Below are 22,046 nucleotides of genomic sequence, written 5' to 3' on the forward strand. Positions count from 1 at the left end.
CATATCGTATTTAGTTTTCATGTTTCTTTAGTTTCCTTTAATCTAGAATGATTACTAGGATTTTCTGTCATTTATGACCTTGATATTTTTTTGAAGAGACATTTTTGAAGAGTACAGGAATTCCTCATCACATTTCATTTAATGTTCATTGATGATTCTTGTCTGAATCAATTGCTATTAATTAGTATAATGTTTACAAGATGGTGATTTTCTAGCATTCATCATTCCTCTATATTTATTAATTGGAAAACTAAGGAATATACTTATTTATTTATTATTCTCTGTATTTATATCAGTATGAATTCCTGGATTCTTATTTTTCAATGGGTTACATTCCATTATTATCATTATTGATTTTGATACTCAGGTTATCCTATTTGGCCAGCAGGAGCCCCTTCCAACTGACTCCTACATCCTTTTGACATGTCCTCATCATTCTTGGAGTACTTCATTAATTTCTGTCACCATAGAGTGGTCCATAGGCCTAGATACTCATGACCCTGGATTATGAAAAACCTTCTGAGATACAACACCAAAATCACAAGCAACAAAAGAAAGAATAGATAAATTAGACTTAAAATTTAAAAACTTCTCTACTCCTGAGAGCATCATCATCAAAAAAAAAAGATAACTACATAATGCTAGACATAATGAGATAATATTATTGCAAATAATATATCTGATAAGGGACTTGTATCCAGAATATATAAAGAACTATTTTCTCAATAATCAAAAAGTCAAATAACCCAATTAAAAATGATCAAAGAAAAATATAGATAAAGAATCTGAGTAGACATTTCTTCAAGGAAGATACATGGATGAACAATAAGCACATAAAAATATGTACAACATCATTAGTCATTAGGGAAATGCAAATCAAAAGCACAATGAGATATCACTTTCCACCTAATATAATGGCTGCAAACCAAAAAAAAAAACATAATAGCAAATGTTGGAGGGTACAGCTGACCCTTGAACAACATGGGGAATTAAGAGCATGAATCCTTTGTGTGCCCTACCATCCCACCCACGCAGTCAAAAATCCGTGTATATTTTTTGGTTCCCCCAAAACTTTACTACTAATAGCCTTCTGTAGACTGGAAGCCTTACCAGTAAGGCTTAAACAGTCGAGTAACACATTAAACAGTCGAGTAACACATATGTTGTATATGTATTATATAGTGTATTCTTACAATAAAGTAAGCTAGAGAAAAGAAAATGTTATTAAGAAAATCAAAAGGAAGGGAGCAGCTGGCTGGCTCAAATCAGTAGAGCATGCAACTCTTGATCTCGGGATTGTAAGTTTGAGGCCCACATTGGGTGTAGAGATCACTTAAAAATAAAATCTTAAAAAATTTTTTTTAAAAAAGAAAATATAAAGGAAGAGAAAATACTTTTATAGTATTGCTACATTTACTTAAAAAAAAAAAATCCACATATAAATGTGCCAGTGCAGAACAACAACTCATGTTGTTCAGGGATCAACTGTGTATAAAGAAACTGGTATCCTACACTGCTGTTGGGAATGTAAATGGTGCAGCTACTCTGGTAAGCAGTTTGACAGTCCCTTGAAAGGGTAAACATGATCATATGACCCAGCAATTCCACTCTTATATGTACACCCAAGGGAAATGAAAACATATATCCATATGAAAACTTATACAATGAATGTTCATGTGTGTGTGATATGTGATATATGAATTAACAGTAATATATTTATGTTATTTATATATATTGAGAATTGGGAACGTGCTCAAAATATTTTTTTAAGATTTTATTTATTTATTTATTTATTTATTTATTTATTTATTTGACACAGAGATAGAGAGAGCCAGAGAGTACAAGCAGGGGGAGCGGCAGAGGGAGAGGGAATAGCAGGTTCCCTGCTGAGCAGGGAGCCCTATGCGGGGCCCCATCCCAAGACTCTGGGATCATGACCTTAGCCGAAGGCAGACGCTTAACCAACTGAGCCACCCAGGTGCCCCTCATGGTATTTTTTTACTGGTAAGGGATTAAGTATTCAGAAGGGTTTGGAGAGCATGACCTTAGAGCAGTGGTTCTTATATTTTTGCATGCACCAGATTTAACAAGGGTGTTTGTTAAAAGAACAGATTTCTGGGCCCCAACCTCAGTGTTTCTAGTGCAGTAGGCCTAGGATGGGGCCTGAAAATGTGCATCTAACCAATTTCCAGATGATACCAGTGCTGCTGGTCCAGGGGCCTGCTTTGAGAACTTCATTTGTTGTCTTTTGTTATGGTAAAGCTTACCTAGGAGGCTTGTTAAAGTATTTGTTTTTCAGGACCCATCCCTAGACATGAAGAATCAGTAGGTCAGGGTTTGGCTGCAGATGTTGCACTGACAGTGACCACAGGTGATTCTGACTGAGCAGGCCTGAGGACCATCACTTCGTGAGAAACACTGCTCTGGGGCTCACAAAGTAGAGTGATGGGATGCGTGTGTCAGGGAGGAATAGCATTGTCCCTTGCAGGAACTGGGAAACTATTCTTCACATACCCTCACAGACTGGGGATAAATTCAGAGTCAGGAAAATTCTCTTAAGATTTCCTCTTAAAGGACATTGAAAGAAACATGAATGAGTGAGAAGCATCCAATAATAAAATAGAAATATTTAGGAGCTGGACTCAGACTTCCATTTTGCTTGCAAACACGTTTTCAGGATTATAGATATTATGTACAGTATCCTTTTTTGGTACCATTATTAAGTATTAAAATCTAAACATTTAAAACTGTCTCTTTTTCATTAGGACATCATAATTTTTATATGCATTTATTGGCTAAAACATTGGCAAAATCAAAGGAGGAAAAATATTCATCCCTGGTCTCACTATAATTGTAAAACTTCTGAATTTCTTGACAGTGTTTTTGTTTGTTTATTTGTTTTTGTTTTTAAGGCAGAGTTGTATTGTTGTTTTTACGGATTTCTCGGTTTCTTTACTCTGTATTAGTGATGAAACTGTATATGCATTTTTATTTCCTTTTCCCCCTGAATTATTTATTTGTCATAAATTAATTCCCTGTGGTTTTATGAATACTTTATAAGCATAAGCTATTGGATTATAGTTGTCCCACCATTTATTTTATGTTTTTGATATTTAAGAGTAACAGTTCATACATTTTCATCAGATTCCATAGAATATTGTAACTGGAAGTTGCCAAAGTTGATTTCAGCTTTCCCATTTTAGAGATGATTAAACTGACTTTCCGAAAGTCACAAAGTTAACAAGTGGTAGAGAAAGGGCTAAAACCCCCTTTTATTCCATGTGTTGTACTATTTTCTTTAGTACCTTAAAGTTGACTAGAAAGAGAGATTTAAATCTATCACTTTGCTAGTTATTTTCTGTCTGTCCAACCTGATCTTTGTTTCTTTTTCCTTTTTTTTCTACCTGTTTTTGGATATTCTGAGTATTTTTTATGATTCCATTTTTATCTCCACTATTGACCTGATGGTTATATCCTACCTTTTAAAAAAATGTTAATAGTGGGGTGCCTGTGTGGCTCAGGGATTGAGCCCCATATCAGGGCTCCCTGCTCAGTGGGGTCTTCTTCTTCCTCTCCCTCTGTCTCTTGCCCTCCTCACTCGTGTGCTCTCTCTCACAAATAAATAAATGAAATCTTAAAAAAAATGTTAATAATTTCCCTAAGGTTTATTTTTTTTTTTTAAAGATTTTATTTATTTAATTGACAGAGAAAGAGAGAGACAGAGAGAGGGGGAACACAAGCAGGGGGAGTGGGAGAGGGAGAAGCAGGCTTCCCGCCGAGCAGGGAGCCCGATGCGGGGCTCGATCCCAGGACCCTGGGATCATGACCTGAGCCGAAGGCAGTTGCTTAACCAACTGAGCCACCCAGGCGCCCCTTCCCTAAGGTTTAAAATATACATCATATACATCTTTAGTTTATCACAGTCTACCTGCAAATACTATTTTTAGGAAGTGCTTTGGAGTAAAATAAAATCAGGCACATAACAGACACATAGTTTGAGTAAAATATATCTTGTTGACAGCATTTTGTACTTTGTTGACATTTATAATAATAAAATAAATATATTTCTTATGTAATAACTAATTTTTTTTTTAAATGCAAAGGCTACCAAACCTGTTGTATTCCCAAATATGTCAGATTTCTGAAGTGGACAAATGTGAATTTTGGAATATTTAATTAGCCTTTGTAGACATCCCATTAACAATACATACTTTATAAGGACAACATTTTCCAAGTTTTTCTTCTTAATAGCAGTGTTTCTAATAAAGTAGACTCAGGGCCATAGCATATCCAGGAGCAAATGAACAAATGTGGAATCTTACTTCAAAACTACCATGGATTTTTGGACTGTGAATTTTACCATAAGATCATGAAAGGGGCACCTGGGTGGCTCAGTTGGTTGAGTGTCTGCCTTCTGCTCAGGTCATGATCCCAGGGTCCCGGGATCAAGTCCTGCATCATGCTCCCTGCTCTGCGGGGAGTCAGCTTCTCCCTCTCCTCCCCACTCCCGCTTTCTCTCGCTATCTCTGTTACTATCTCTCTCTCTCTCTCTCAAATAAATAAATAAAATCTTAAAAAAAAAGATCATGAAATTGGAGTTTGTATGTCTGTGTGATTTCTCTTTTTATGCATTTACTACCAACATTAATATTGTCTTTGAAACTTAGAGCTTCTAGAAAGGAACTCAAAAAATTATTTAATCTAAACGTTTTTTTTAACAGAGAAGAAAATAGATTGTACCACTAGTTATTTATTGCTGTACCCCCAAAACTTAACTGGCTTATAACAACTAACATTTATTTTCTCAGTTTCTGTGGTTCAGGAATCCTGGCAAAGCTTACTTGGGTCCTCTGGCTCAGAGCCTCTCGCAGGCCTGCAATTACTGTGTCAGCTAGGCTGTGGTCTCACCTCAAGCTCCATTTGGAGAGGTTTCTCTTCCAATCCCATTTGCATGTCTTTTGGCACGATTCATTTCTCAAGAACTGTTGGAATGGAGGGTCTTGAGTCCTCACTGGCTCATGGCTGGAAGCATCAGTTCCTATAGGCATCTTCATAGGGCAACTCACAGCATGGCAGCTGGTTTCCCTCAGAGTGAGCCAGAAAGAAAGCAAGCTAAAGAAGGAAATCAGTCTCTTTATGACTTAAACTTTGAAATATCCCATCATCTTTACTGTATTCTGTTTATTAGAAGTGGGTCACTAGTTTCAGCCCACAGTCCACGGGAGGCGATTACACTAAGGTGTGAATACCAGGAAGGGGGGATCATTGAGAGCCATCTTGGAAGCTGCCTAGCCCAGAGACAGAGAAGTGAAGTACCCAAAGTCATACATACAGTTTTTAGTGGCAAAGCATAGTCAGCTCTCTGATATCTCACTTCTCAGCCCACTGTGCTTTTACATTTTAGTCATGAAAAAGGAATTGATGACATGATAACCCTTTCTCTTTAAGAGGAGAGACTGCTTTTAATTCTCTCCAACCCATGAGATTATGTATAATAATACAATAAGGGGAAAATGAAGAGAGGGAAGGCATAGCATACTATCATTAGTGATTTTGCTTTCCTCCTCAATAGAAATCTGTGCCAAGTACAGAAGCAAATTTGTAAGGGAGAACTTGGAGATCTCCCAACTAAACCTTCAAAACACCAGACCTGGATTTCTTAGTTGGGTGTGTCGATAATACACTTACATTTTAAAAGAAAATGATAGATATGAACATTACTATGCTATACAAGTCCTTACATAAATTACAGTATGGTACAAATAAAATGTTGATGCTACGTGGAGGTGTTAATATGATTTTAAAATATGAAAGACTTGGATCTAGTAGTGCTATTTGCCATCAAATACTGGGGAATAAATGTTCTAGAGTGGTAGGGGCTGGAGAGCAAGAGAGGACACACCCAACTGGTGGTTTGGAAAAAGGATGTACAAGGAAATAAGCAACACAAATTATCACCACTGCCTTCTTAATTTTATGTCCTTAGTGCACTTGTTGGTTCTGAAAGAAGTTATAAGAATCAATATCCAGTCATTCTTATTGTTTTATCACTATCATAAAGCGTGGCTCGTTAATATACACCCAGCAAAGAATGATTTGTTATGTCTCTACTCAGGTTCCATTTTCTCATTTAGGAAAAGTGAGTGATCTTTCTCATGGCCTAAAAAATAGTCCATGACAAAACTAGAAGACAGCCATTTCTCTGATACAGACTGTGAAGTCTGCTAAGAAAAAAAGAACTAGAAATGTTAAGATATAGAACTATTTGGTTGTTGATGAGTAGAACATCTTTTTAAAAAAATGCTTTTAAATGCTCCCTCTTGTCATTGAGATGTCTCAGTGCAAAAGTTATTCTTTCAGAAGGCCATTCCCCGACCACCCTGTCTAAACTTGCTCCTGCCCCTACTACTGTCATTGTCAGGTTTTCCTGGGTAATTTTTTATAGCCTGATCTATTTTTTTAATTATTATCTTTCCTCTCTCCCCACAAGAATATATACACCTTGAGAAGAGGTACTTTTTCTTTCTCGCATACTACTGGATTTCTAGAACTTTTAAGTTCCTAAAACATAATAGTTGTTTAATACTTATTTGTTGAATGAATAAGTAACTATCCCAAATACATAGAGCAAAAGAATCTAGATGTCAGAGCCTTGCAAACTTTTAACCTTAGTGTGTCTGTAAGTTTTTTTCACAAGACCCTTAGACTAATGAAATGAATGTGGCAGGATTGATGGTTGAAACCTATGAACTATCTTATCTAGTAGTTGTGTGGTATCCAGTAAATGTTCATACAGCTGTGTTTCCTTTGGAAATTTAAAATACCCTACAGTACCCCCTGTGAGTTTGCTGTAGCTTCCTGGAGAACCATAATCTAAAATGGTTTATTATATGTTTTAATACATAAATTGAAAGCCCGGATGTTCAGGGAAGAGGCTCAATCCCTTTGATGAAGTCATGAGTACAGGGAGCATCAGAATCATTAGCAGGTCAGGGTCAGACGCATCGACCTGGAGGAATCAATCACAGTAAATACTTAAGAAGTTAGAATTAGGATATATTTAAAAATACTAGAGTAGAATCAGTACATGCAACAAAAACACTTGTGAGCTTTTTTTTTTTTTTTTTTTCCCATGCAGCGCCTGAGGAGTGCCTGCCTAGCGCTTCATCTCCTAGTGGGTCTTCTCTTCCCTAACTCTTTATGGATATTTCACCCCAGATTGTTCAGCACCCCCTGGTTCTGCACAAGACCTTGCTTTGGGGTGAAGATTAAGACAGAATGAAATTGTTTACAAAACATGAGAATTAAATAGCTTATATTTCTAAGTACACTGTAATACCAAGAGCTTTTCAAGATATTTTTTGCCTGTATTCAATTTTCAGGTTTTAATAAAATGTCAAATAAATATTCAGCTTTGTACTCCAAGCACTTTAAGTTATTTTTAGTTTCATTTCTTGCCCTTCTAACAGTTTAATTGCTGAAGTGTCTTTAAGGGTTATATTAGTATATATCTTAATAATTATATTACTTTATTTGTATTAACTTAAAGTTAATGTATATCTTGACTTTTCTAAGGATAAAATATGACTCATAAATATGTAGTATTTTAAAGATTCAACTGCATTGAGTCAAGACAAGTGAAATAATTTTAACTCTTTCCCAGAGTCAAGTTATAAATATATTTTGCTAGGAAAAAAAGAACTTCCAAAATTATAATTTTCAGACAGATGCACACTGGTGTGGTAGAAGGAGAGTTGTAGAAGACAGAAAATCCATGTCCTACCTCAGCTCTGCTGCTTATTAGTGGCATAACCTTGGGCATGACTGTAAACTTGCATAATTTTTCTCATTTGCAAAAATTGAGGACAGTTTTCCTATCTTCATGGGATTATTTTAATAATTTTTTAAAGTTTCCACTGTGTTATATAAATGACATAAAATATGCTTTTAGAAGCATTTGAGAAGTGACATTCTTTTCCACTTTGTAATTCAAGCTAGCCACATTATCTCACGGAGCCTCAGTTTCACATCTATAAAATGGACTTGCTAATACTATTCTCATAGAACTATTGGAATAATAGTTGGGAATAATGCCTTGTAAACTGCAAAAGAGTAGGCTGGCATGAGTTGATTTTAGTATCAAAACTGTAGTCTTAAGTATAAGGTAGTATTATCATGTCGAGCTGGATTTCCTTGCATTGAAAATGGGCCAGATGACACATAAGATCCCTTGTAAATCTCTTGTAAAATGATCTACATAAAATAGCATTATTTTTAGACTTATGAACTTTTACTGCTGGAAGGAAACTTAGAAATCATCTCCTTAAATGTCCTCTACATTATTCTGGCTTTAATGATGCTCAGTCCAACAGCCAGTTTTATGTGCAAAGGCACATAAACTCAAAAAGCTTGTTTTTATGAATAAGAAGAGCCTACAGTTTTCATGGCATAAAGCTTTTTAATGTTGAGATCAATGGTGTAATAAAATCTGTAATCTTAATGTATATAAATCTAAATTAGAATTTGTTAAAATAGCCAAGCTTCTGATGAATATTTTTTTGTAACAGCTTAAGAGCACTGCTAACTGATATGTATTAAATTCTTACCATATGTGAGGCTTTAGAATTGTTATCTCTTAACCCTCCTCAAATCAGTCACTACCCATTAATTGTAGGTGAAACATCCCTAATCTGTAACAAGCTATAATAATTAGGTGCTCACTAGTATATTTAGTATGCGGTAACACCAGACTGCTTATATTCTTTAAGCTTATTGACTAAGTGTTATCTCTGATCAAAATGTATTCAAGTGAGCAAACAGATTTTGAATGTTGTTTTCACTTGGGTCCTTGAGCATTCTTTTTTTTTTTAGCCACCTGGTAGGTTGGTAAAATAGGGCAACAAAAGATGGAGAGAGGTTGAAAGGTAGCAGTTTTCCTCCACATATCTTTTTATACTTGGGAATTCAGAGCCCTTATCCTCAATCCCACTGTCTTTTAAGAAAATTTCTGAATGGTGCCTCCATTGTCATCCTCTGGAAAACAAAGAAAAGGTAAGAGAATATAATAATACTTTGTTTGAAATGTTGCCTTGATTTCTTCTCTAAATGATAAATCAGTTGGATGCCAAGTGATTACTGACTACTTGGAAGAGTAACTGCTGAGTTACTGGAAAAGTAAATAACCAGAAAGCCTGAATGGTAAAAGCAAGAGATATTATTGTCAGTTGGTTCCTCTCAGCAGTACAATTCACTTTTACTTAAAATCATCAAAAATATCCATAAGAAAAATGAGTAGTAAAAGTTAGCCACTCATGTGAGAAAAAAAAAAAAAAGAATGGGAGAAGGGGTAACTGTTGAAGAACAAAATATATAAGAGACATATTGACAATCAATATAAAGAACTCATTTCAATTTTGACTCAAGTAAATCAATTACAAAAGGATATTTTTTGCACACAAACTGAGTATTAGATGATATTAAGGAATTTGCACACAAACTGAGTATTAGATGATATTAAGAAATTATTACTAATTTTGTTGGGTGTGATATAATGATTATGTTAGAAAAAAGAAAGCCTTTATCTGTTAGAGATACATACTGAAATATTTAGAAGTGAAATAATATGACTGGGGTTTTCTTTAAGATTATCTCAGGGGAAATATTCAGGTATGGGATAGATGGAACAAGATTTGCAAAATAATGCTATTTATTGAAGCTGGGTGATAAGTAACATAGAATATCATTATACTATTCTCTCTGCTTTTGCATATTTTTTTAAATTCCCATATTAAATTTTTAAAAAATTAAGAGAGAAACAATGTTAGCCACTTTTGGCAAAATATTGATCATGGTTGTTGGTGATTATCAGCTGCAAAGTTAATTATGCCACTGGATGGTTTCAGAATTAAAGAATCTTGCCTCAGATTTTCTACAGCATTCTGTTGTGGAAAATGTCTAGTTTTCTCTGTAACAGCCCCATATTCTTGGTAGAGAGCAGAATCAAAATCCTGACTATCAACTTTGTATGAAAATGGCCTCTCATCTATTAAGTTTTCAAAAGCTATCTCTGTGTGTAATCTTTTTATCTTCAAGTTTAATATGGATAAAACAGAATAAAATAGGGGCACCTGGGTGGCTCAGTTGTTAAGCGTCTGCCTTCGGCTCAGGTCATGATTCCAGGGTTGTGGGATCGAGCCCCACATAGGGCTCCCTGCTCAGCTGGGAGCCTGCTTCTCCCTCTCCCATTCCCCCTGCTTGTGTTCCCTCTCTCACTGTCTCTCTCTCTCTCTGTCAAATAAATAAATAAATAAATAAACCAGAGTAAAATAAAGAATAGACAAAATTACAGTTAACACGTAGAGAGAAAAGCAAGAACAGATGGGAATGCATGGTGAAAGGGAATTAAATTGCACAAGGTATCACTGACCAGAACCAAATGTAACTATATTATCAACGGAGAAAATTCTCATGAAGTGGCTAATTTCATATGTAGAAAAAGTATAGACACATGATAAAAAATATTGTGGAATGAGGCACCTGGGTGGCTCAGTCGTTAAGCGTTTGCCATCGGCTCAGGTCATGATCCCAGGGTCCTGGGATCGAGCCCCGCATCGGGCTCCCCGCTCCGCGGGAAACCTGCTTCTGCCTCTCCCACTCCCCCTGCTTGTGTTTCCTCTCTCACTGTGTCTCTCTCTGTCAGATAAATAAATAAAATCTTTAAAAAATATATCGTGGAAGATATTACCCAAAATCTCCTTTGGTCACTCAAACATTAAGCCTCGCTGCTATTTTGCATTCTTCCCAAAGGAAATATTTCCTTTTCTAAAAAAAAGTGTATTTCAGGTTTTATTTTAAAATTATGAAAGTGACATAATAACATACCAGAAAGCTTTTGAAAAGAGACATACTATACAAATCCAATACCTGGTATCATTTGTGTTTCACTCTTTCCAGTCTTTTTATTTGCATATGATGCAATCATACAGATAGAATACATGGCCTGATTTTTTTCACATGAAGTTAATTAATTAGCATCTTCCGTATTTAAATCTTAAATCCTTTGCAATCTCCCAGACTCTCTGAAACGTATCTTTTGTTCATGAATACAGTAATAAAGACATTCTCAGAAGTCCTAATTATGCTTTGGGTCTTAAAGAATAATTGTCCATTGGTTTCTTAGTTTGCTTAAATATTATTTTATCAGGACTAACTCGGACACCCAATTCATATACAATATATTTGCTTAAAGTGGGTATGTGTATTAGCAAGAGCAACAGAGAGAAGAACAAAAAAAAAAAAAAAAAAAGAAGGAGGAGGAATCGATGGAATTGGGCTCTATTTTGTACACCAAATCTTGTGCTTTGACATGTTCACTTCTTAGGCTGATCTACAGTTAGAAAGTTTTCATTCCAGTACTCCTACATGAGATAAACAACCCCTCTTGAATATATTACATTGTTCAAATGGCTTGCTTACCCAGAGATCTCACTGAAACAAGTGGTGTGATTCACAATTCAGTGATCCACATTTGAGATTTGCCTAGGTCAGCTCTGGGTAAGAAGGTAAATTCTCCACAAAGGCAACCGCTCTCCTTTTTATGTTGAAGACAGCTGCCCATCTCATCTTTGGAGCATTACTTATTTGCAATTGTAAGAAGAACCCTGCTGAGCCACTAAAAATATTTAAGTAGTCATCGCTGCCAAAGAAGGTTCAAAAGAAGTAGGAATTGCAGTGGGAAAAATTAAAGACAAAATTGTTTGTCTTTTGATTCTAGGTTGGCTCAAACACATGACAGCTACAGCCCCCTTCCACCCCACTTATCAGGTTTTAAAGACATAGATTGTTTTCTCTTGATTACAATTTCTAAATGAAATATTCTTTCTTAGCTTAACTTGCTAAACTCTGAGAAAAGAACTCTATGTACTGCATATTTGGCCACATTTCAAGTTTATATATCAGTGCCAATCGGAAACAACCTGTTGCATTAAAACAAGTCTCATGAGAATTGGATTGTACATAAATATGCCAAAATATAGCTTCTTCTATCTAGGGACACTGTATAAAAGTTTTTTCTTCCCCTTCTCTGTAATAGACCTTTCACCTGAAAATTAGAATTTGCACCAAAATTGTTCTCACCAAAACCAAAAGAAGTAAGTATTCATACCTGACATTTCAGAAACATAATGACTCATTAGAATGGTGGTGTTCTTTTGCTCTGGTGGTGCCACATTTTCCTGATGTTTCTCCTGCCTCTTGGGAGTTCCTTCTAGATGTCTCTTGCTGGCTCCTTCCCTACAGGGTGATGTCCTTGGCCCTCTTTGCTTCTAATCCTTTCTCTCTCTCTCTCTCTTTTTTTCACTTCACAGCTTCAGTTCATGAATCTCTCAAATCTATATATATATTTTTAAAGATTTTAGTTTCAACCAGATCTTTGAACTCCAGACTGAATATCCAGTTGCCACATGGAATTTCTCACTGACCTCTACCAAAACCGCTCTTCTGTGACCCCTGACTCTCTAAATCACTCTTCCTCCTGAGCCATACCAGAATCCCAGTGGTCAGGGCAAAAGCTTGGGAGCCTGTCAAACTCAGGTTCGGTTTTGTCTCAACCACTTAGGTGTTTGATCCTGGACAAGTTGTGAGCCTATGAAAAATGAGACTTAATCCCAGCTACCTCATCAGATTGCTTTGAGGTTGACGTGAGATAATCCCTAGAGCACACAACTCTTAGCATATGGTGAATACTAGAGAAGTGGTAACTGTTACCCTTGATTTCCCCCTTCCCTTCATTTCATTTTACTCCTATCCAATTAGTCACTAAATCTTATGGTTTTGTTGGTTTTTGAATTCTATCTTTCATATCCTTTCACGCCCCAGATCCCCTGTCACTACCTTGTTAAAGGCCACCATCATGTTTCATACGGATTATTACAACAGGCTGCTAATAGGTTTCTCTGCCTGTAGTCCATTCTCTACTTCACATCTCGAATGCTTCTTAAAAACACAAATACAGATATATCTTTCTTCCACTTTAAGATTCTTCAGTACCTTTCCATTGCCTTTAGATAAAGACCTACTTCCTTCCTGGTTTTTGTGTATCACCCCGGTCTAACTCTCTCACCATTCCCCGATTCTCTCTGTGCTTTATAAGAAGCTATTTTTGGCTCCATTGCCCGAAATATTCTTTCTCCCCCTTCACCCTATGCTTGGTTTGATTCTCCTAGAAGCTCCCTTTGTTCTAGGTATTTTTGTTACCATAGTTCTAAGTACTATATATTTTAATTGTATGTTTACTTGTTAGTGCTTTACCTTCTCCAAGACTGTAAGCACTGATCTGGGACAGTGTCTGTCTTATTGGTTAGGAGCTTAATAAATATTGGAGGGGAAAAGTAAAGGAGGGAGGAGGGTGGAGGGAAAAGACAACAAAATTCATTCTAATACATGCACAATTTGGGTGTTATTGAATTGAATTGAGTTGCAAATAAATCTTGCCTTTATTTTATTTTATTTTTTTAAAGATTTTATTTATTTATTTGACCTAGAGAGAGAGAGACGGAGTGAGCACAAGCAGGGGGAGTGGCAGGCAGAGGCAGAGGGAGAAGCAGGCTCCCCACAGAGAAGGGGGAGCCTGATGCAGGACTCGATCCCAGGACTCCGGGATCATGACCTGAGCCGAAGGCAGTCGCTTAACCGACTGAGCCACCAAGGCGCCCTTGCCTTGATTTTAAATTCAACTTCTACTTCACATTTGCTCTTCCTAATACCATACCTATATTTTTACATGCGCAGGAGTGGCACTTTGCAGTGCGCATCTTCTATCTCAAATCTCAGCACACTACATAATCTTGTTTCTCATTCTCCCCATCCCACCAGCCCAGCAAAAAAATGCCTCTTTTCCACAAGCCAGTAAAAGGGATTAATGGGTTTCTGAATATTTCTTATCTGTATAAATTATGTGAGTAGCATGAAGCCCACCCTGACAGAACTATGCTGTGCTTTTTTTGAAGTTGGATTAAGGGCTCACTAAGCAGGGTGTGCCCATTAAATTATAATGTTGTAAAGCTTGAATCCTGGAAACATGTACTGTCGATATTTGGGGTTTTAATAGGATTAGCTCTACTATGAAAGAATTCGAGAACATATGTTATGTTCCTGTAAAACTGTGTTTGTGGGTTAATTTGGTATGAAAAGAGATGAGCTGCTTTCCCCTCTATGTCCAGAAAAGATTTGTTTGTTTATACTCTGGGGATTTGAGGAATATACAGAAAATTAGCATCTCATAAGGTATTTTAATCCTTATTAATCTGTATAACAATGTTTTTTATTCATGTTCTTGAAATAAAACATTAAAAATTGTGATGTGCTAGAAAAGGCAAAAACTATAGAGATCATAAAGAGATATATGATTGTCAAGAGGTGGGGACCTCTTGGTGGGGGGAGGGTTGAACAGGTGGAACATAGAGGACTTTTAGAGGAGTGAAACTAGTCTGTATGTCCCTACAAGGGTGGATACACGTCATTATACATTTGTCAAATCCCATAGATTGTACATCACCGAGAGTGAACTCTAATGTAAACTAGGGACTTTGGGTGATAGTGATGTGTCAACGTAGGTTCATCAGTTGTAACAAATGTGCCCTCTGGTGTGGGATGTTGATGGTTGAGAAGGTCATGCATGCGGAGGGGCAGAGGGTATATGGGAACTGTGTAGTTTCTGCTCAGTTTTGCTGTGAACCTGAAACTACTCTAAAAAACAGAGCCTAGAAAAAACATACTCATTTTAGTATCTTTACTAAGTGTGTTTTTTCCTAAATTGTCCAAATGTTTAACAACTCTGTGCTCTATAGAATATATTCTATTGTTAAATATAGCCTCACCAGCAAAGTACATTCATATATGGAAATGTTTTATGGGAATATTTCACATTTCCAGAATTTGAATTGGATTTTTCTTTTTATTTCACAATGGTTACTTTTTTTCTTTTTTTAGTTTAGTTTTTCTCCCTTTGTCTTATCATTTTCTTCCTTATATATTGTGGTTGTTTTTTACTTGATTTCTTGGATCAAATGCTTGTCATTTGTATTTCTATGCTTCTTATTTCCAATAAGCTTAGTTCAAATAAAGGCTCTAGACTTCTTTCTGAGACCTGCTTTGACTGTGCTGTATTCATAAGTTTTGATATATAGTGTTCTCACTGTTAATTCATTTCTTAATAGGATGTGGTTCAGTTTTGAGTAATATTTTCATTCTAGAGTTATTTATGGATTATTTTAAATTTCTAGGTGCTTAGTGTTTGTTTTGGTGGCTTTATTGCATTTTGATCAGAAGTTCTAATCCAGTGCATGACCACTTTTGTAAAATATTCATTTAAAAATGTGTATTCGGTCTATGCCAGACACAAAGTTTATTTGTGTGCATGTATATGTATTCATAAATAAAATATCTTAAGATTCTTTTGAAACATCTGGAAGCATTAGGCCTGTAACCTCCCTGGCAATCACTGGTTGCTGCTGAGCAGGAACCTGCCTGCACGGACCTTTAGATAGGGAGCCATTAGCTCCTGGGCTCCAGCTGATTGACTGTATATGCACACAAACATATTTAATAATCTATAGGTAGTTCCCCTTGTTCATTATTTAAACATTCAATCCCCTTATATTTTGTTGATTGAATTGTCAAATTGTCAAATGTGTATTATAGTTTCCACTTTGATAATAATTTGTCAAAGTCTTCTTTATAAATTATTTGATACATTTTGATACTTTGTTATTCTATGCATAAAAACTCGCAACTGCTGCATCCTGGTAGAGTCTCCCTTTCATTAGTGTGCTAGTTGATTATTTTGGCACTGAATTCTTTTATCTGATATTAGTATTGCAACTTTTTGCTAGCTTTTTACCTGGAATATTGTTATTCACCCCTTCATTCCTATTTTTTCCCCATCAATTTATTTTAGTTGAGTTGTTGTCTCTTTTATTATTATTGATTTGGAGCATTCATATCTTATGGTAGTCAAATACAACATTTACCATGTTTGATCTTATTTAGGCTACCTTTTTCTTTTATTCATCATGGTTTCTTATTTTGCTTAGTCTTCTCTTTTTCTAATTTTGATAGTTGGATCGCATGTGGCTTTTGTAAAGGCCACAAACTGGTGGCCCTTAGGACACACAACAACACTCCTGTATTGCTTGGCCTACATACTGCTAAAACATTTTTAAAAAAAATATTTGCCAACTTTTAAAAAATTATGCATTTGTATATGGATATTTTTTGGGACTGGCTGAGAGGAAGTTGGGTTGAATATACATTTAGTTTGGATTTAGGGGCTCTATTTATGTGGCTTATGTTCATTTCTGTAAAAGTTGAGTTCTTGCCAGCCATCCCAGTGGAGGCTTGGCTTCCAAGAAGTTCCTACAGCCCACTGTGCCGACTCCATTCCTTTCTGGGCAAGAAAGTTTCCAGCACTTCAAAAAGATCAATTGGGGTTAGGAGGAGGGTAGAGGAGGGGTAGTAAGAGAAGAGAGATACATGTGCGTGCATGTGTGTGTGTGTGTTGTGTGTGTCTGTGTTTGAAATTGAGCAAAGGAGGCCTAGGTTGTCAGTAGAGGTTGACAGGCAGTAACACATCTGTGAGGAGTTTGGTACTCATACTGAGTTTGTTAGAGAATTTAACTCTACAGCGCCTGGGTGGCTCAGTCGGTTGAGGGTCTACCTTTGGCTCAGGTCATGATCCCAGGACCCTGGGATCGAGCCCCACATCGTGGGCTCCCTGCTCCGCGGGAAGCCTGCTTCTCCCTCTCCCACTCCCCCTGCTTGTGTTCCCTCTCTCACTGTGTCTCTCTCTGTCAAATAAATAAAATCTTAATAAATAAATAAATAAATAAATAAATAAATAAATAAATAAATAAATAAATAAGATATTGATATTCCCTAGGGTCTGTCTTCCACTCTCTTCTCTTCTAGATCCAACATTTCTCCCTGGGTCACTTCATCTTACATGCATGGCTTTGGTCACCCCATATGTGCTGATAACTCCCAAACTGATCTCTCCTAAGCTCCTGACCTGTTATTTTCAAGAGTGTTTTGGTCTCTCTAGCTAGAGGTCCCATTGTACCAAAAACAGGACATACCCAAAGCTGAACTCATCCTTCCCTATCCCCATACGGTCAGTTCCATTCCTGTGTTCTGTCCTTCCTCTCAAAACTTTCCCTTTTATCCTTTTTTTTGGGGGGGAGGTAAAATAACAACTTTTATTTTTCTTATTTTAATTGATTTGGCATAATGGTTTGTTCAAAGTATATTTGATTACATATGCTTATGCATATATTATATATGTGTACATAAGCATATACATCATGCTTACATATGTAATATATAAGCATATATAGAAATATGTATATATAATGATTATGGTTTTATATTTAAAGTGGAATTTCTGGTAGATAGCAGATAGTTGGGTCTTGCTTTTTTATCCAATTAAAAAAATCTCTTTTTTGATTTTGATGTTTAGACCTTTTGCATTTAATGGAAATTGTTGATAAATGTAAAATGCCATCTTGCTGGTTGTGTTCTATTTGTGCCATCTGTTCTTTTCTCTCTTTTTCTTCTTTTTAGGTTTAGTATTTATTTTATCTTTTTTTAATTTAAATTCAATTAATTAGCATATAATGTGTTATTGGTTTCAGAGGTAGAGGTCAGTGATTCATCAGTCTTATATAATACGCAGTGCTCATTACATCACATGCCCTCCTTAATGTCCATCATCCAGTATTTCCCTTTTATCTTAATGGAGAGTACAGTGTTAACATCTCCTTAATTTTCCAAGTTAGAAACATGGAAGTCCTCTTCAGTTCTTCCCTCTTCCTCATTCTTATTTAACCCTTCTGCTTTCTAAATATTTCTCAAACTTTTCATCTTTTGCTATCCCTTCTACCACCCTTCTGTCTAGCTATCACATCAGGTTCACCCTCAGAAGTCCAAGATTTCCCGCCTTTTCTCTCATCCCTTATAGCCCCACCCCCCCAACACACACACACACACACATACACACACACACACATACACACACACACAAAGGAGAGTATTTCTCAGATATGCTTCACAGCACTCATTGTGTAGCTATGTTTTAGGACACTTCACAGTGTTTTATAATGGTCTTTTTACCTGCCTGTTCCTATATGCTGCCTTGCCTACACTTTGAGATCCCTAAGGATAGTGGTTGTGTCATATTCATCTTTGTGACCTCGAAGACATAGCACAGTACCTGGTCCATGGTAGAAATAAAATGAATGCTCATGGAATGCATTTAAATTAGAAATAAGATATAAACTATTGAAATTGGTTTTACAGAAGGTTGTATAATCCATTTTTTGAACTTATATAAAAATTTACAAATACCACGTAGGCAGTTTTGCCAGATGTCACTGTGATTTCTTGCGGACTTTTCTAGGCTTTAAGAATCATCAATCTGAAATTTTTCCAAGTATGGACATGAAGAAAAAGTGAGATAAATCAGTTTTATCTTTATAAAGTAAAATATGATTTTTATAAATTCACATGGCACAAAATGCTAAAATATTTTAAATTGTTCTACATAGAGGCAAAGTGTGGAAGGGAATATTAAAAAATTATGTCAGTTGCTATTGATGCATAATAGTTGCCCAATAAACATGATCAGTTCCATTATTCATGGTAGTTATGTTCTATAAAATCATTGGGAACATTGAAGTAGGAAATACTGAACCATTCCTTCTAAGAAAATAATCTGGTCACATTCTCATCAACAAATCTATATATAATTTTCTGTGTGTTTCTGTTTAAAGACACCTTATTTAATATACATTGTTGATTGACTAACATTGAATTCCCAACCAAGGGCACTATACTATGTAGCTGAACAAAGCTTGTGTGACACATTTTCTCTGTAAGGTACATTACAATCTTCTTGAACTTATAGTAGCACTGTGCTTGGGGGCCATTTTAAACAGTAAAATCACCAAAAAAAAAAAAAAAAGCACCAACATATGAAAAAATACGGCACTAATTAGACTGTGAAGAGGATGCTTATTTACAGTATGAGACCTAAAATAAGAAGGCAGAGTGTTGCCTTGTTCAATCTCAGCTGAGAACATGTGTCTCAGGCCACTCAATTTTTTTGCTGCTCTGTGCATGCCATAAGTGACTACAAAAACACCTTGAGTATTGATGTTGAGGTTACAAATAAATTTTAGTGAGTAAGCAAATTCACAAATACAGAATCTGTGACTAATGAGGATCGATTGTATTTCATTTTTTCATTCTACTCTAGGTCTTGGGATATCAAGATGAATGATTGCAAACCTTGTTAAGTGAATTGTTAGGATTTGGGGCTTAAGGGATAAAAAGTGTTTTTTTCATCTTAGAAATTTATTCAATGTAATAAAATGACCTAAAGTGACAATTTCAAACTGATCTAATTTTATATAATTGAATTAAAAATGTAAATAGTTACCTATTATGGGTAAAAGGACTTCTGTATGAAGTTCATCCATATATTACTTGATTTATCTTTGTGCTGTAGTGAGCCTGCAATATTCTCTGAATTTTTAACAATGAGAAAAATGGGTAATTTTGTCAAGAACAAAAATTTAAAGTAAATAAAATTAGAAGCAAGCCTCTGATGTCTGATTTAGAAAGGCTATATATACCAAGACCACATAAAACCACCTGTTATTTTCTTGTAATAATTTATGATTACTTTTCAATCTTCCTCTTTTTAAAATTTTTTCTTTCAAGAGCCATTGCTTAGACACTTATGAGGCCAAATTTATGGAGTCTGACAGACATGGTTTCTGGTCCCTCTTTTGTGTACTTGTTAATTATGTGACTTTGGGCAAGTTAATAACCTTTTCTGAGCATACTATTTCCTCAGCTGTAAAATGGGGATAAGGAAGGATATCCCCAATTGTAAAATGAGAATCATGAAGGATATAATTTATCCTCAGTGTAAAATGAAGGTAATGTTATGAGGATGAAATAAAAACCATATAGACTATAAAAAGTATTTAGACTAACTAGGACCTGGCATATAATGATATTGTTTGCTTTGTTTCTTTATTTCACCCAGAGAGGATGAGCATTCTCTTTAAACACTTGCATATTAGAGAAGATGGTTCTGTTGCCTTCACGGGTAAATGTAGCTGTATAAAGATTTCCTGAGTCACAAGTGTCTTCTGTCAAAACTCTAAATATTGTTCCATTATGTGGCTTGTAATGCTGTCAAGAAATCTGAGGCCAGCCTGTCTTTTCTCTATAAGTGGGTAACCAGTTACCCTGCCTTCATGCTTTAATACTTAAAGGTGTTTCATCTGATCATATTCTCTCTATTTAAGTTCAGTTTTTTTCTCAGAGACGGCAGTGTCTTTTCATTAACTTTGCCATGGCAGGTGAGTTTTTTTCCAGATATAATTCATGTCTATTTTCTGTCTAGGGAAGTTTCTTTCCCTCAAGAAAATATTTCATTGAATAAAATTTTCATTCCATCTATTCTGGTTTCCTCTAAAGCAGCACTGCTTATCCATAAACTGACTTTTTATTATTTCTTTGCCACATTCTTCATATCTCTTATCTCTTTAACTCTTTTTTTCTTTGCCTTTCTTGTTTTCCTTTGAGAAGTTTTTTTAAGTCATAGTCCAGTTTTTCTGCAGTAGAAATTATGCTTCTTAACATTTATAATGAGGTACTTGCTGCGATTTTTGAAGTAATAATAACACCTCCATGAAGGTCATTTATCTGGAACCATAGAGAATACGTCTGTGAACCAGGAGGTAAGCCAAAAAGTCCCTGGTCTCTTGAAGTAGTTGTCACTACCCTCTAATGTGAAGGAGAATCAGCCTACATTTACCGAAGGCCAGGCACTTTGCTGGGGCTCTGCTATGGTGCTATTTATTTCTCACAATAGTCCTATCAGATAGGATTGATATGTACATTTTACAGAGGAGAAGGCAAATACTCAGAAAGATTTGGTAACTTGACAAGGTCAGACAGCTAATAAATGCCTGAGCCAAACTTGAAATACCAAAACCTTTGTTCCTCCTGTAATATCATTTTATCTCATGGTGGTACACATTTCCCGTAGAAAAGTTCCCATTTGGTTTTTAGTCATAATCTATTTTTTCTTTTTGTTGGCACTATACTTGAATTTTATTGGCTGGGCTCCAGGTCTACAGGGAGGAAATTGAAAATAGAGAATGTTAGAATAAACACTGTAGCAGTGAGAAGTTTCTTGGCAATAGCTAAGGAGTGAGAAAGAACCATGAAAAGCAGACTAAATTTACTAATTCTAGTAAAAATTAGAATATACATCTTATTAACCTCTGAGGACATTACTATAATGCTGTATTGTATATAAGTGATATTCATAAACATGCCTTAGATTCATTAAGGAAAGATTAAATTGTATTCAATTTTTTAAAAATAGGCTAACAAATATGCAGCATCTTAAGAAATTTCAAAATCATAGAAATGTTTTCAGTTGTTTATAATTGCAAAAAAAAAAGGAAACATTCCAAATGACTATCAACAGGAAAATAGATAAATTATATTATGACTCTACAATAGAATACTTAGAATAGTAAAAATAAAGTATAGATTCATATATCCACATGCATGAATGTTATAGGGAAAAATGCAATTTTCCAAAAAAAAGTGTATAATATAATTTCACTTATCTGAAGTTTAGAAATATTCAAAACCAAATAATATAATATTAGGGGTATATATTTATGTGGCAAAACTAAAAAGAAAACCAATTTAATGGTAACCACAAATTCAGGATAGTGGTTGCCTCAGGGCAGTGAAAGGTAAGGGAGGTACAGTTTGGTAGGGACATGTATTACATAGGACCTCAAAAATGTAAGTAATGCCCTATTTCTTTTTGTTTTTTAATATTTTATTTATTTATTTGACAGAGAGAAAGAGAGCACAAGGTGGGGCGGATGGCAGGCAGAGGGAAAGGGAGAGGGAGAAGCAGGCTCTCCACTGAGCAGGGAGCCTGATGCGGGGCT

General features: G+C 35.6%; 1 protein-coding gene across 2 annotated transcripts in view; it reads left to right on the forward strand.

Moving 5' to 3' along the window:
- Positions 1–22,046, forward strand: part of GSTCD (glutathione S-transferase C-terminal domain containing) — a 131,972-nt gene that overhangs the window by 61,295 nt on the left and 48,631 nt on the right. The gene's annotated exons all lie outside the window — the stretch shown is intronic.

The sequence above is a fragment of the Zalophus californianus genome, chromosome 2 (genome assembly GCF_009762305.2).
Source record: "Zalophus californianus isolate mZalCal1 chromosome 2, mZalCal1.pri.v2, whole genome shotgun sequence".
Lineage (NCBI taxonomy): Eukaryota > Metazoa > Chordata > Mammalia > Carnivora > Otariidae > Zalophus > Zalophus californianus.